The following is a 16,082-nucleotide window of genomic DNA, read 5'->3' on the forward strand; positions in this document are numbered from 1 at the left end:
TACAATGCAGATGTATTCGTAGGTGTAAAAAAAATCGATTTTCGACAAAGCAGTTGCAACCTATGCAAAGGCGTGAAATCTGGCACGCTGCTGAACACTCTCACAGGATGTGAGTCTGCGTAGGCGTGAAAACGTGTGGTGAACGGCTGTGGCCGCCGATGGTGGCAGGGACTGCCCCGAAGAGAACGTCACAACGGCGACAGTAGCGCCGCCACCCCGAGGCGGACGCGCGTCGAAGCGGCCGACTGTGTTCGGCGCCGTCCTCGCGAACAGTGCGGTTCTGCCTCGTGCACCTGTCTGCCGTCTGTCCCGTGCCATCCTGTGAGCGAGTGCAGCGGCCGCCGACACAGCCACAGCCGGAACCAGCAACAGGTGGGTACCCACCACCCGAGACGCCGCCGCTCCAGCACGGCAGGTTGCTTACCGGTACTCGCCGATCGCAAACAATCGGCCACCGGAAGGTGGACGCGTTTGCAACTGTAAACTTGCTAGATACAAAGTGTTTACTCGCAGGTGTTGGCCATGTCCCGCTTACAGTGTAACCGCGCCGTCATCCCTCACCTAGTTGCGGTGATAGACTGATCTGTAGTGTAGCCCTAGGTCTAGGTCAGGTTGCAAAGTTACGCTTTGGTTGCGAGTTGGTGAACAGAACGAATGTGATTAAGAAATAAAGAATTTGGTAACATACGGATGTGTTGCGTAGCCCGATGCCTACGTTCGTAGCAGATGAAATGTGCTCTAATTTAGTACACGTGATTTTGACGAAACCTGAACTCTGCTTTGTGACTGGCTCGGCCATTGCTGATTTCATTCGGAATGTATCACAGCCAAAATTCACTCAAATTTTAATGAATTTCTTCTACGTAAATTCTTAAAACTACATCATAAACTAAGATTTGATGTATTACGTAATTGATAAATCTCCTACTAGTATTTTGGTGCATATTATGCACCTATACCGTAATTAAACTACGAAAACAAGGGAAGAGGTGGTCACTATTTAACTTTTACCTAGTGCTTTACCATTTTATCCGTACTCGAAAACTGAATCCAAAATTCTGTTTTGAATGTGGGCTACAGAACGCTTCCCAGCAGCCACTATTCCATCGTCTCCCTTAGCGACGTGTGACGTCCAATTTACCTAATGTAACATCCTAGGATTTTTGCTACCACTATATTTCAGGTCTGCTTTTTTTTTGTGTATTTCTGCCTCAGGGCTCACAAATGGTATCATTATCGGTTTCGACTTATTACGATGTTGTCAGCATCAGGTCTGTTCAAAAAGGAAGAAAGTGGTAGCAAATTACTAGGAAACTAAATACTGTACAGAACTACACGTACCTGAATACATCTGTTAAATCGGTAATAAGACTAAATTGATAATTATACTATTGTTTGACTGGCGACTAAAGGAAAAAAAAGGAAAAAATATTCATTGTGTTTCGCTAAAGGCAGCATGCCTACTGAGTGTAAGACCGTGGTTTGTTTTTATCATTTTACGGTGGTTGTATTTAACTTCACTAGGACTTCATTCAAGGTTTAAGTGATTATAATATAAGATGATTAACCTGTAAGAAGGAAGAATATAAATCAGCACTTGGGTGTCGTGTATTTGTTGACAGGTCGATGGAACCTCAAAGCGTTCACATGGACATTCTTGTCCAGGTTTATGAACTCTTACAAAATATTGCATCATCGGTGTCTTCTGGTAAGAAATTCTACATACGTGGGAAGCGTTCCACGCAAACTCGATGACAAGCGGCATAGTTATCGTAACACATGTGCACGACAGACCGAGCGAGGCGGCGCAGTGGTTAGCACAGTGGACGACGGTTCAATCCCGTCTCCGGCCATCCTGATTCAGGTTTTCCGTGATTTCCCTAAATCGTTTCAGGCAAATGCCGGGATGGTTCCTTTGAAAGGGCACGGCCGATTTCCTTCCCAATCCTTCCCTAATCCGAGCTTGTGCTCCGTCTCTAATGACCTCGTTGTCGACGGGACGTTAAACACTAACCACCACCACCATGTGCACGACACTAGTGATTGCGAAACGTTTTTTAACGAATCCCGTTTAGAAATGCCATTCCAGAAGTACTCTTAGTATGTTAAAATGTTGTTTATATAAATAGTTTTCTTTCGTTCTTTCAATTGTTTAGAGTTTTTAGTTAAAAAAAATTCTTAGTAGCAGCGATGATGATGGATATACTCAAGCTAATCCTTGACAGCGTTTACTCCGTCGCTCCGCACTCTTATACTTTTTCAAAACTTTTTTCACATGGTAAATATGTATTGATACAGGCCGTGTGGTAAACAATGGAACATTCAGATCGCCCAACTACCTAGCGCTTTTTGTTTCAAAACACTGTTCTTTACATTGAATGTGTGTTATTCTGCAAATATGGACGATACATACATAAAAGTTACCATAGTAACAAGAGTGGTGTAATTTTTCTTCATTTATCCACACAGATTCGATTGCGACAATTCTATCGTAAGCTCTCTAGAGTTTCTCAGACAACCTAAAATGAATTTGTAGTAAAGTTCATGTATGTGAAGAATATGACGTTTCATTTTTAATGTTAATGATTGGAAACAGAACGTTCTAGTGGATAAAATGCGTACTTTGTTTATTGGAATACGGATGAGAATAAGGGTGTGCTTAGGAAGAAGCTAATGTATTAACGAAATCACGTGTTGGAAGAAAGACCCCCAAGAAATTAACCCAGCTGTGACATCAGAAAATAAATGGTGCGTAATAGTTAATTTTGTTTTGGAGTTCGTGTTTACTAAACTGGCAACAAAAATAAATTCGTCTTGGATCATAGATAGTGCCGAGGAACTTAAATTTCTTTCGCACGACTATAGAGTGTTACTGAAGGATGTGCTTTCTGTTAGTTAATGTGTTAAACGATAGACATCTTATAAAAAGAATTGCCGATTTAATGTGTATTTAACTTTGATCACAAGCGTTACTAAAAATAATGGTACTAGAGTGTAAGAATACGCACATTATGCGTATTTGAAGTTAGACCACATAGGACAATAGCCTGATTTATGACTCCAATGAAGCTTTTGTGACAGACTACGGGCCGGAGTCCTCGGCGGTACGTCGTTAAGATACACATACAGCTTTCGTGTCTCTCACGATAGTGTGAAAAACTAATTCTATTAAAGTTACTTTGACTTCGCCAGCGTTAACATTAGCTCAGAATTATATGTATTCTGTACATAATTTTTGTAACACTTTATGAAGTGGAACGTATAAATTAAACCTTTATTTTTTGCATAATTGCATACAGATAGTAGAGGGTATGTCATTAACTGCTACAGAACTCTGTGGGTTAGAGTATTATACGAAGAAGATATCACGGCTATGTTGTCAGAGAAGGAAGGGCATTGCCTGCTACAAACGCGGGCCCTCTGAATGCAGACGAAACATAAAACTGTAGTAGCATTCACTACAGTTTCACTGATAGGAAACTAAAAGTCGTAATTTATCCACAAGAAAAGATCGCCCGACAGCCGCTAGTGGTAGCTGTGCAAGAATACTTAAATTGCCTCTGTAGGCAGACAGGGATTACAAGCTTTATACGTACTGGAGAACAACATACACCGGAGAAAGTTCTGAATTGACAGACCCTGGAGGAGATTTATTTACAAATTTCTAATAAAGTTTCAAGAAATGTTATCATTGGAGTGAAGTGATCAAGACACTGTTTGTATTTAAAAAAATAAAAGTTGAAAAAAATTGCGATCAAGACGGAAATAATTTTTGTAATACAACTAGTTTCAATGTTGCAGTCTGCTCCGTACATTCTTGAGCCCCCACCAGTCTTCCACCCTCCAGAGTAGTGACGTAAGAGTAAGATAAATTTCCGCTTCCGTCGTGTCAATCGATGGTCCTGCGTTCACCCAGGAAACACCGTGATGCAATCACTGGCCATTAGCGCTGTGTACGTGCGGAGTACAGGGTGAGTATCCTTTTAAAGACCTTCGCGCAGCGTAAGGTTTAAATTTCCGTAGGATTCTGTTCTGATACGCAATGTTGTTAGTGTGTCGCGATGTGTATAACCGCAGAAAGTTACTTCATCTAGGAAGAGTGAAAAAAATAAAGATTAGATTAGCACTTTTTACGACATTACGAAATCACTGGGGGGGGGGGGTTGACGAAAAAAGCTATAGAAAAGTTTATTCAGTAACGTTCTTTAACATCCGCGCAGCAACTGCTTTCAGACATGCTTAGTCGTACGCAGTATACGATATGCCAAGTTTTAATTGGCAGAGAAGGTCTGTGGATACTACTTTGTTTTATTGAGCTGCATATTTGTTGTTAATAACTGCTTAAGACATATTCCGTGAATACTACTTCTGTTTTACTGAGTTGCATATTTATTTAGAATAACTGCTTGACACATTCGGCACAACTCAATGGTCGCCTGCCTCTATTATGGAAGTATTTCTACATAAAGTAATAAGACATATTCGGTGAGTGCACTAGATTGAAATATAGGGTACCAAATGTGTACACACATTGCAGAAAATAAACTGTGTTAATATGACGACAGTAAATTGCTGGAATATCCTGATTGCTGGTGGCCTTATAAAGTTACCGCAGCCTCTTCGACCGCTCCTGATGGCGATCACCTGCTTCCAGGCACTTCAGATTTTGTCACTGACCTCACTACAATAACTGTATATGCGGTTTAAATTTTTTTCTTGAAGCTCTGTCGGTGTGCTTGGTGCCTACGGTATGAAACAGTGGTCGTCAACTCACGGGCCGCATGCGGCCGGAATAAAGTATTCGTGCGACCCGCGGTTCTCAGTTGTATTTTGTGAAAGTAAGCGTCTAACATATAACAGCAGAATTAGACAAAACCGTGAACTAATGTTAGGAACTTCTTAAGAGCGTAATTTTCCTGCTTAGTAACAAAAAAAAATTTGGAGACAGTATTTTAAGATGTGCTTAACTGTAATTGATGTTCGTGTACTCGGCCGTGAGCTAAGTAAAGTTGACCGCTTACCTCAAAGGCAGATGGTAAGCAATCGCGCCCACTGAAGTACTGAATGTGAAAAGGGGATTGTTCTTCCTGTTCCGACAACTCAGCTGTAGCGATTAGGTGCTGTGGTTTTAAATTTCAGATGGGAGTAACATGGGTTCGTGAACGCGCATTGTAGACAAGTTCATCTTCAAATGCGTTGCGCAATACTGCGTGTTATGGTGCATGCAGTATAGTTTAGTGATTATCTGCACTGGTTGTTGTTGCAAATCACCATTCCAAATCCAACTACCAGCATTTATATGTTGTTCAGTGTTTATCGTTTGTCGAAGGTTTTTGAAATACTTTAATTTTTTATTTTCTGCAACATTAGATGTTTGTATAAATAGCGGTCTCTCCATCCAGGAAGTTAATTCTCTTCCAGCTGTACGTTGGTGTTAGTGAAGAGCGTGCTTTCAAGGCCAAGTGTTGCATTTCACTGGCAATCCTGCTATTGGATCTGGGCTTGACTGCGGTGTCAACGTAAAAAGGAATATGGAATTGAATTAAGACTATTATAATAAATACAACTATGAGTAGACGAGAAATGACATTCAATACATTTAATAAAAATTTGTGTGCTCGTCTCATGATGCATAGTCCATGTAAATATAAGTACAGTTACTGGTATTAATCAGTTAATCATCCTCTCATACAGCTGAAACAGCAGCACTTCGTAAGTCGATTACAGTGGCACCGCTGAGGTCGGCAGCAATCTGAAACAAAACAGTCGACATAGTGTTCCAGATGATGCTAACTCTCAACGATCAGTGGCCATTTAGGCGCCAGCGACCATCTTGTCACGCCCTTACAGTAGGTAGTCTATTGAGGACTCAATTTATGTAGGTTACAGTTAATAATAAGATCGGTATGTATGTGGCAACGGTTTCCGCACTATGTCAGTATTGGCTCTTGAGCAAAAACTTTTGATGACCACTAGCATAAAACTTTGATTACTGTTCCAGACAGAACATTGCGAAAACTCAAGTGCAACTTCTCGTGTCAACCGGGGTCTTGGAAAATACTAAGATCTGCACTACACTGCACTGCCCCCCCCCCCCTCTCCGGGGGTTCAAACCTCTCATTGTAGATAAGTGCGCGGCGAGCACGGGACCCCGAGCTAGTGCGGCTCTTTCCTTTCGGGGCTGCATACCTTCCTTTTCCACATCCTTCCCCATCCCCCATCCTCCCCTCACCACCGCCTCTTCCCTTCCCCTTCCCCTTCTCCCTCTTTGGGAGCATGTTTCGTGCCTATGTCTGGAGATGGACACTTGTAACTGTAAGACATAGTCTCTCTTCTTTGCTCTCTATGCTGGAAAGTCTCTGTCCTACCTTTGTTCTTCTCTTTCCCTTGCCTCTTCTCTTTGCCCTCTCCTCTGCTGCGGCATTTGAGACCTCTCTTATTTCTTTTTCTTTGTTCCTCCCTTTCTCTTCCTTTCCTGCCTGTGCGTGTCTGAAGGCCAACCTACACGTTCCCATGCGTAGCCGGTGACGGGGTAACACATAATTCCCCGCCCCGTGTAGACAGGTAGGACACATACGTACCCCCTGGTAACGGCCAGGCCCAGGAAGGGGTGATTGTCCAAGCTGGTATCTTCCAAACGCACCAATTGGTCCCTCCGTCAGTTTCTCAGGAGGTGTGACCTGAGGTGTGAACAATCACCTGAGGCGGGAGTGCCCGCAGAGAGGGCTCCCCACAAGTAAGGAGCGCGCCATCGGAGACGCCGGTAGTCAGGGGGGATACTTCCGCAATGGTTTCCTCTACGTCTGCAATTTCTGCTCACAAGCGAAAGTTAAATGAGTCTCAGCCATGGACAATTCTTCCATCAGTGCCACAGTTCCTTGTTGTTCCTCAGTCGGACGAAGGTCAAGACTTTTCCGAACCCTTTCATTATTCAGAAAGGTGTCCCGATTGCGAAATGGCACCTTGTTAGAAACAGTCAGTGCCCTCCACGCACAAAAATTGCTGCAAAATCCACTGCTACACATCCCCTACCCTATGCATTGCTATCGGTGTCAGCAGTTTAATCATACCAGCCAGTTTTGTTCGAATCTGGCCAAATGCGTTACATGTGGCAAGGATGCCCATGAGGGTGCTTGTCCACCTCTATCCTCTCGTTGCAAAAACTGTATGGGCACCACGCTGTTTCCTTTATAGACTGCCCCATTTTCAAAGATGAACGACTTATTCAGGAAATCAGAATGAAGGATAAGATGTCTACATTTGCTGCTCGTATGTTATTTGTCAGTCGAAAGCCCACTGTGCCCCCAGCAGGTAAATATAACACTGTCCTTGCATCTCCTCGGCCTAAGGAGGTAGCCACACAGACTTGTGATCACACATTTAGTGCCTCAGTCGTCAGATCGGCCAGCGCAGAGATCACCCGTTCAAACCCCCCACTATCACCTGCTCGCTCTACGTCTCACCCTTCATCGGCTCCTGCTAAATCACGAGCCCCAAAATCAGACACCCGGACTTCCAAAAAAGAGCCTACTCGCGAAGATTTTTTACGTACCCCGACTTCACAACCATCGATTCCTACCTCATCTCAACGTCCTGTTTCCAAGAAGGCTTATAAGAAACAGAATTACTCTCCTCCTCTGCCACGACGTCTCTCATCTACAGCGCCACCTGGTGGTAACAGCCCTCGGCTGTCTTCCATGTAGCCAAGGCGCACTGCTGGCGGCCGATCAACTGGCTGATCGCTGGTGGCAAGAGCTGTCCCCAAACAACCTATGGATCAGGATCTTTTGCCTTTGGCTGAATGCCATTCCACGCGGTCGGCCACTGGATCTCAGCAGTCGTTGAGAGCAACCATGGTAAGATTCTTCCCTTTTCTGTTCACCCTATGTCAATTATCCATTGGAATATCGGCGGCATTAGAGCCAATTGGGATGAATGGTCGATCCTCTTACGGTGCTACTCCCTGGTTATCTTCTGTCTTCAGGAAACAAAGCTGCATCCCCATGATCGATTTGTTTTCCCTCATTTCCAGTCAGTCCAGTTTGATCTTTTCTCTGTTGATGGCACTCCGGCACACAGGGCACTTAGGATTCTTCTCCATGATACTGTCTATCACCCAATCCCCTTAAACAGTTCCTTCCAAGCTGTCGCTGCCATATTTCCCTTTCTGAATATACCTTCTCTCTTTGTACTGTATACATTACATCGTCCACACCAATGGCAAGAGCTGATTTCCTTCATCTTCTTGGTCAGCTCCCCCCCCTCCCCCCCATTTGCTGGTTGGGGACTTAAATGCCCACCAACTGCTTTGGGGATCTCCGCATCCTTGTCCACGAGGCTTTCTATTGATTGACCTCTTCCACCAAGCAGATCATGCTTGCCTCAACTCTGGGGAACCTACATTTTTGTCTGCTTCCACGAAAAATTTCTCTCATTTGGACCTTTCGGTTGGTTCTGTTCAGCTAGCTCGGCGTTTTGAATGATTCGCTCTTGCTGATAACACTCGAGTGACCATTTTCCATGTATCCTTAGATTAAAGCGCCCGAGACGCTGGAAGTTTGCCCAAGCCGATTGGACACTTTTCCTCTCTAGCGACATTCGATGACCTTCACTTTACTAGCGGCGACGATCAACTCACTCATGTTACAGAAGTTATTCTTAGAGCCCCGGAACGTTCAATACTTCGCACCTCCGATTTGCTCCGGCGCCCCCCAGTTCCTTGGTGGAACGAGGCGTGCCGTGACGCAATACGCGGGCGGAGACGTGCTCGCGTGTTTTCCGCCACCATCCTACTTCGGTCAACTGTATCCGCTATAAGCAGTTACGTGCACGATGCCGTCGCGTATCCGCGATAGCAAGAAGGCAAGCTGGGACTTCTTTACTAGCTCTTTTAACACCTTCACTCCGTCCTCGGAAGTTTGGAGTCGGATTCGACGGTTCTCAGGCGCGCCTAGTTTCTCCCTGGTCTCTGGGCTCACTGTCGCGCATGATACATTAGTGGACCCAGTTGCAATTTATAACTCATTGGGTCAACACTTTGCTGAGATTTCGAGCTCTTCAAATTACCCGCAAACCTTTCTCCCGAAGAAACGTACAGCAGAAGTGCGACCTGTTGCTTTCTCCTCTCAAAATAGCGAAAGCTATAATACCGTTTTCTCTATGCGGGAAGTCCAACACGCAATCTGTTCTTCTCGCTCTTCCGCCCCAGGACCGGATGGTGTCCACGTCCAAATGTTGCTGTATTTATCATACCATAGTCTGTGTTACCTCCTTCGCCTTTATAATCGAATTTGGGCCGACAGCGGGAAGCTATCGTCGTTCCTGTTGCGAAACCTAGAAAGGACAAACATCTCCCCTCTAGCTATGGCCCCATATCTCTCACGAGTAGTGTATGTAAGGTTTTGGAGCGTATGGCGAATTGCCGATTAGCCTGGTGGCTGCAGTCCCGAAGCCTTTTAACACCTGCCGAATGCTGTTTTCGAAAGCATCGTTCTGCAGTTGACCATCTTGTTGCTGTCTCCACTTATATAATGAAAAATTTTCTCAGGAAACACCAAACGGTAGCAATATTTTTTGATCTGGAGAGAGCCGTATACCTGTTGGAAGACAGGCATCCTCCGCACACTGTTCTCTTGGGGCTTTCGATGTCCCCCCCTGCGGGTTCGGGGGTTAGAATAGGCCCGCGGTATTCCTGCCTGTCGTAAGAGGCGACTAAAAGGAGTCTCACATGTTTTGGCCTTATGTGATGGTCCCCTCTCGGGTTTGACCTCCATCTTTCTAAATTATTCCGAAGAGCGAGCCAATTGGGGAAGGGCGCCTTACGTGGTGCACTGTATCCGTCGTGCAATTAGACCTTTAGCCGGCTTTCACGTCGTTGCCATGGTGTCCCGCTCGTTTTCGATCTTTAGGGCGGGGATACGTCCCTGGGTGCGATTACCACGCTGCCCTCTGCAGTGTTTCTTTTAACTGCGGCGACGACCTTGGACAGTTTTGCACCTAAGATCCAGCACGGTAGCCAGTCCGTTGTGGTGGGGCCGCCATGTACCCTCTTGGTTGTAGCCCCCTGACAACACAGGGATCGCTCTACTGATGCCTGCGCCGTTCACTCCCCACGTATGCCAAGGAGTAGATGCCTATCCTCCTGGGGTATCAGGACTCCCGGCAACGGCCATCCTGCCAGGTGGCCTTTGCTGTGGCTGGGTGGCGCCCGTGGGGAGGGCCCTTGGTCGGAGTAGGTGGCATCAGGGCGGATGACCCGCAATGAAGCGTGGTACATCATCTCTCGCTGGCGGCCAGCCGCCAGCAGTCTCTAAGCGTTCTCGGGCTCAATTTAATGCTCAGAAGTACGATCCGAAAACGTTCCCCTCCCTGGCCACGCCGTGGGAAGAGCGTAAGTCCCAGGATGGAGGTAACAGTTATTCGCCCCGATTCTTAGTTTGCACGAGAGCTGATGGGGAGTCTTTTCTCTCCACAAAGCCTCAGTTCTTCGTCGAGCATTTAGAGGACAAGTTTGGGGAGGTGGAGGGCTTGTCTAAAATGCGCTCTGGCTCAGTACTGATACAAACGGCATCCTCCGCCCAGTCACGCAGGTTACTTGCTTGTGACAAGTTGGGTCATGTTAACGTTACTATTACTCCACATAAGAGTTTAAATATGGTCCAGGGTGTTATTTTCCATAGGGACCTCCTTTTGCAGTCTGATGACGAGCTGCGCGCCAACTTAGAACGTAGAGGTGTTCATTTCGTCCGGCGCGTTCATCGGGGTCCGAGGGACAATCAGGTTGCTACCGGTGCCTTCATCTTGGCCTTCGAGGGTGATACGTTACCGGAAAAGGTCAAGGTGATGGTCTACCGATGTGACGTCAAGCCCTATATCCCTCCCCCGATGCGGTGCTTCAAGTGCTGGAAGTTCGGCCATATGTCTTCCCGCTGCACTTCCAGCCTCACATGTCGAGATTGCGGACGCCCATCTCATCCCGATACTCCATGTGCCCCGCCTCCCATCTGCGTCAACTGCGGGGAGCACCATTCACCTTGCTCGCCAGACTGCAGAATATTCCAGAAAGAGCGCAAAATCATGGAATATAAGACCCTGGACCGACTGACTTATACTGAGGCCAAACGGAAATACGACCGATTACATCCAGTGAGAATGACAACTTCCTACGCCGCTGTTACAACACCTGTGCTAGCCACATCAGTTTCGCGCCTTTCGGCCGGATCGACGAGTGGTACAACTCCTCCTGCCCCCTTGCCAGTGGGGGGCTCTACCCACCCGATTGCTCCTGTGCCACCTACCTCAGGAGCAACACCATCCCCCCCATCGGGGACGTCGGTCCCCGCTTCTACGCCGGAGAAGTGTCCAACTTCTTCGGCTTCTCACGCTCGCAAGGGGTCCCTTGGGTCCCTCCCTTCCCAGGTTTCCACCGGCGGGAAGGCTGACGATAGACAGTGGCGTAAGTGCCCACAATCTGCAGGTCGAAGGGCTTCCCGATCCTCCTCAGTCCCGGAGACTGAATCGGTGACGCCCTCCCAGCCAGTTAAACCCAAGGAGCAGCGTGAGAAATCAAAGAAGAACAGCTCTAAGCCCAAGGAACGCGCGGTGGTAGCCACCCCATCGCAACCTTCTAGCTCTGCGTCTGAGGACGCGGTGGAGATTCTGGCGTCCGCTGAGGACCTCGATCTCGCCGGTCCCTCAGACGCCGTGAATAGCAATAGCACTAGCACGGGTGCTCAATCGGAGGCAGCAGGTGACCCAGCGGCGTAATCTGCCGTCCCAGTCCCGGCACGCCTTTCTCAGCCATGGACAAAACCATCCTCCAGTGGAACTGCAGCGGTTTCTTCCACCATCTAGCTGAGCTCCGCCAACTTATCAGCCTTCACCCTTTCCTCTGCATTGCTCTGCAGGAAACTTGGTTTCCAGCAATGCGCACCCCCGCCCTCCGTGGCTATCGGGGTTATTATAAGAACCGAGCAGCTTATGAAAGGGTGTCTGGTGGCGTCTGCATCTATGTCCTTAACTCACTTCACAGCGAGTCTGTCCCTCTCCAAACAGCTTTAGAGGCTGTCGCTGTTAGGGTGTGGACGCCGCAGGCTCTTACCATCTGCAGTCTTTACCTTCCACCGGAGGGTGATGTCGCGCAGCATGTCCTGGCTGCGCTGATAGCTCAATTGCCGCCACCTTTTTTATTACTGGGCGACTTTAACGCCCATAACCCTCTGTGGGGTGGGTCAGTGGCAACAGGTCGAGGCGCCACCGTTGAGCATTTATTGTCGCAGCTCGATCTCTCGATTTTGAATGATGGTGCCTCCACACACTTCAGTGTGGCGCATGGCACCTACTCCGCCATTGACCTTTCAATCTGTAGCCCTAGCCTCTTACCATCTGTCCACTGGAGTGTGCATGACGACCTGTGTGGTAGTGACCACTTTCCGATTTTTCTGTCACTACCACAGCGTCACTCTTCTGGGCGCCGTAGCAGATGGGCTATGAATAAGGCTGACTGGGACTTGTTCTCCTCCACTGCCGCTATTGAGCCTCTCTCAACTGATGCCATTGATGTGGTGGTTACATCGGTCACCGCCGGCATCGTCACTGCCGCAGAGTCTGCCATTCCCCGTTCTTCTGGGTCCCCTCGGCGGAGGGCTGTGCCTTGGTGGTCGCCTGAGATCGCTGAAGCGATTAAGGATCGCCGGCGGGCACTCCAGCGTCACAAGCGACATCCCTCCATGGACCACCTTATCGCCTTTAAACGGCTGCGTGCGCGGGCCCGCCTCCTTATCCGCCAAGGCAAGAAGGAGTGCTGGGAGCGGTATGTGTCCACCATTGGACTCCATGTCACTCCATCGCAGGTCTGGGCCAAGATTCGACGGGTCTTCGGCTATCGGACCCCTGCCAGCGTCCCTGCGCTCTCACTGAATGGAGCAGTTTGTACTGACTCCGACGTCATTGCAAACCGCTTAGCAGAGCATTTTGCTATGAGTTCCGCTTCTGCGAATTACCCCCAGGCCTTCCGCTCCATTAAAGAGCGGATGGAACGTCGGAGCCTTTCTTTTCGCACCAACGCTTCTGAACCCTACAACGCTCCATTCAGTGAGTGGGAATTTCAGAGTGCCCTTGCCGCTTGCCCTGATACCGCTCCCGGGCCAGATCGCATCCACTGTCAGATGCTGAAACACCTTTCAGTGGACTGCAAGCGACGCCTCCTCGACCTTTACAACCGTCTCTGGGTCGAGGGTGAGTTTCCATCGCAATGGCGGGAAAGTATTGTCATCCCCATTTTGAAACCTGGAAAGAACCCTCTGGAGGTGGACAGCTACCGCCCCATTAGCCTCACCAACGTTCTTTGTAAGCTTCTCGAACGGATGGTGAGCCGGCGCTTAAATTGGGTACTGGAGTCTCGGGGCCTTCTGGCTCCGTCTCAGGGTGGGTTCCGGAAAGGCCGCTCCGCCGCCGACAATCTGGTGAGCCTGGAGTCGGCCATCCGTACTGCCTTTGCCCGCCGTCAGCACCTGGTCGCTGTCTTTTTCGACATGCGGAAGGCGTACGATACGACATGGCGTCATCACATCCTTTCTACGCTTCATGGATGGGGTCTTCGGGGCCCTCTGCCGATATTTATCCGCAATTTCCTGTCGTATCGTACCTTCCGCGTGCAAGTCGCAGCCTCCTATAGTTCCACCCACGTCCAGGAGAACGGTGTGCCACAGGGTTCTGTTTTAAGTGTCTGTCTGTTTTTAATAGCCATTAATGGGCTCGCTGCGGCCGTGGGAAATTCTGTCTCTGCTTCCCTGTATGCTGACGACTTCTGCCTTTATTACAGCTCTACTGGCATTGCAGCTGTTGAACGTCAGCTACAGGGCGCTATCCGTACGGCGCAGTCTTGGGCTGTAGCGCATGGGTTTCAGTTTTCGGCAGCCAAGACCCGCGTTATGCATTTCTGCCGGCGCCGAACAGTCCATCCTGAGCCGCGGCTTTATCTTGGCGACGAACTCCTTGCTGTGGTGGAAACCCACAGGTTTTTGGGGGTGGTTTTCGATGCCCGGTTGACTTGGCTGCCTCATATCCGGCAGCTTAAACAGACGTGTTGGCGGCATCTCAACGCTGTGAGATGCTTGAGCCACACCCGCTGGGGCGCCGACCGCTCTACCCTGTTGCGGCTATACCAGGCGTTAATCCAGTCCCGTCTGGATTATGGGAGCCTGGCTTATGGCTCAGCATCCCCATCTGCGTTACGGGTGCTGGACCCAATTCTCCACAGCGGGATACGCCTTGCCACTGGTGCTTTCCGCACCAGCCCTGTGGACAGTGTGCTAGTGGAGGCAGGTGTACCCCCACTGCGGTTCCGGCGCCAACGTTTGCTGGCCGCTTATGCTGCCCATGTTCTAAGCTTGCCCGGGCATCCAAATTATCGTGTCCTGTTCCCGCAGTCAGTCGTCCATCTGCCAGACCGTCGGCCCCGGTCGGGTTGTCCGATCGCCGTACGCGTCAAGGAGCTTCTCTGTGGGCTTGGGTTTTTCCCTGTTCCACCTCCTTTCCGGGCGCCTCTGCGTACACCCCCGTGGTGTGTTCCTCGCCCTTGCCTTCGGCTCGACTTGGCACAGGGCTCGAAGGACTCGGTCCCTCCAGAGGCCTTCCGCCGCCGCTTTTATTCCATCCTGGCCACGTATCAGGGCTCTGGAATTGTTTACACCGACGGTTCGATGGTTGCTGGTCGTGTCGGGTATGCGCTAACTCTAGGGGACCATTCCGAACAACGGTCCTTGGCGGCTGGCTGCAGCGTTTACACTGCTGAGCTAGTCGCCATCTTTAGAGCCCTAGAGTATATCCGCTCCTGCTCAGGTGAGTCCTTCGTTATCTGTAGCGATTCCCTGAGCAGTTTACGAGCTCTCGACCAGTGTTTTCCTCGTTCTCGTCTGGTGATGGCTATCCATGAGTCCCTGCATACTCTTGCGCGTTGCGGCCGCTCTGTGGTCTTTGTGTGGACCCCCGGTCATGTCGGTATCCCGGGTAATGAACATGTTGACCGCCTGGCGAAAGAGGCCACGAATAAACCATCTCTGGATGTTGGCCTCCCAGAGGCTGATTTGCGGGCAGTCCTCCGCCGAAAAGTTTTTGCGCTTTGGGACGCTGAATGACGCGATCGGATTACACCCAATAAACTCCGTGCCATTAAGGAGACGACGACTGTGTGGCGGTCCTCCATGCGAGCCAACCGCAGGGACTCAGTCGTCCTTTGTCGGCTCCGCATTGGCCACTCCCGGCTAACACACAGTTATTTACTGCGCCAGGAGGACCCTCCTGTATGTCGCTGCGGGGCGGCTTTGACGGTGGCCCACATTCTGTTGGCCTGCCCCCTTTTAGCTGTGGTCAGGCAGACATTTGCGCTGCCTGATACGCTCCCTGCCGTTTTATCCGATGACCCTGTTATGGCTGCCTTAGTTTTACGTTTTATTCGGGCAGGGAGTTTTTATTCTTTCCTCTGAGTGTTTCTGTTTTATTTTATTTTTTGTTTTGATTCTGGCCTTTGGCCTATGATTTTACACTGATCTTTTAATGTGTTTCTAAGTGGTTGGCTTTTCCTTTTTTATTTCTATGGTCGGCCAACCACTGTCACACTCTGTGTGGTTTTAGTTCGTTTTGTCTTGTCCTTGTCTCCGTTTCTTTTGTTCTGTATCGTCTGTGTCTATTCTGTTCCTCGTTTTTCTTCTCTGTGGATGTTCTTTGTCTTTGGAAACAGGGACCGATGACCGTAGCAGTCTGGTCCCTTTCATCCCCCAAACCAACCAACCAACCAACCTTTCGATGTCGGCTACCCCTTTTTATTCGTGGTTTATGACAGAGCGCACATTTAAAGTGCGGGTGAACACTACTCTCTCCCGTACTTTCTCCCAAGAGAATGGGGTGCCCCAGGGCTCCATGCTAAGTGTTGTACTGTTTGCCATCGCCATAAATCCAATTATGGATTGTCTCCTTCCTGATGTCTTGGGCTCCCTCTTTGTCGACGATTTTGCGATCTACTACAGCTCTCAACGGACCAGCCTTCTTGAACGTCGTCTTCAAGGATGTCACGATCGCCTCCA

At 48.9% G+C, this 16,082-nt stretch overlaps 1 protein-coding gene across 2 annotated transcripts in view; it reads left to right on the forward strand.

Moving 5' to 3' along the window:
* Positions 1-222: 222 nt before the first annotated feature.
* LOC126174859 (cationic amino acid transporter 2) overlaps positions 223-16,082 on the forward strand; it is a 384,534-nt gene continuing 368,674 nt past the window's right edge. Inside the window, exon 1 of one of the 2 annotated variants that reach the window (XM_049921256.1) lies at positions 223-372. The gene's annotated coding sequence lies outside the window, so the exon portion shown is untranslated. The remainder of the gene's footprint in view (positions 373-16,082) is intronic. The other variant, XM_049921258.1, reaches the window with a different exon arrangement.

This window comes from Schistocerca cancellata, chromosome 3 (assembly GCF_023864275.1).
Source record: "Schistocerca cancellata isolate TAMUIC-IGC-003103 chromosome 3, iqSchCanc2.1, whole genome shotgun sequence".
Taxonomy (NCBI): Eukaryota; Metazoa; Arthropoda; class Insecta; order Orthoptera; family Acrididae; genus Schistocerca; species Schistocerca cancellata.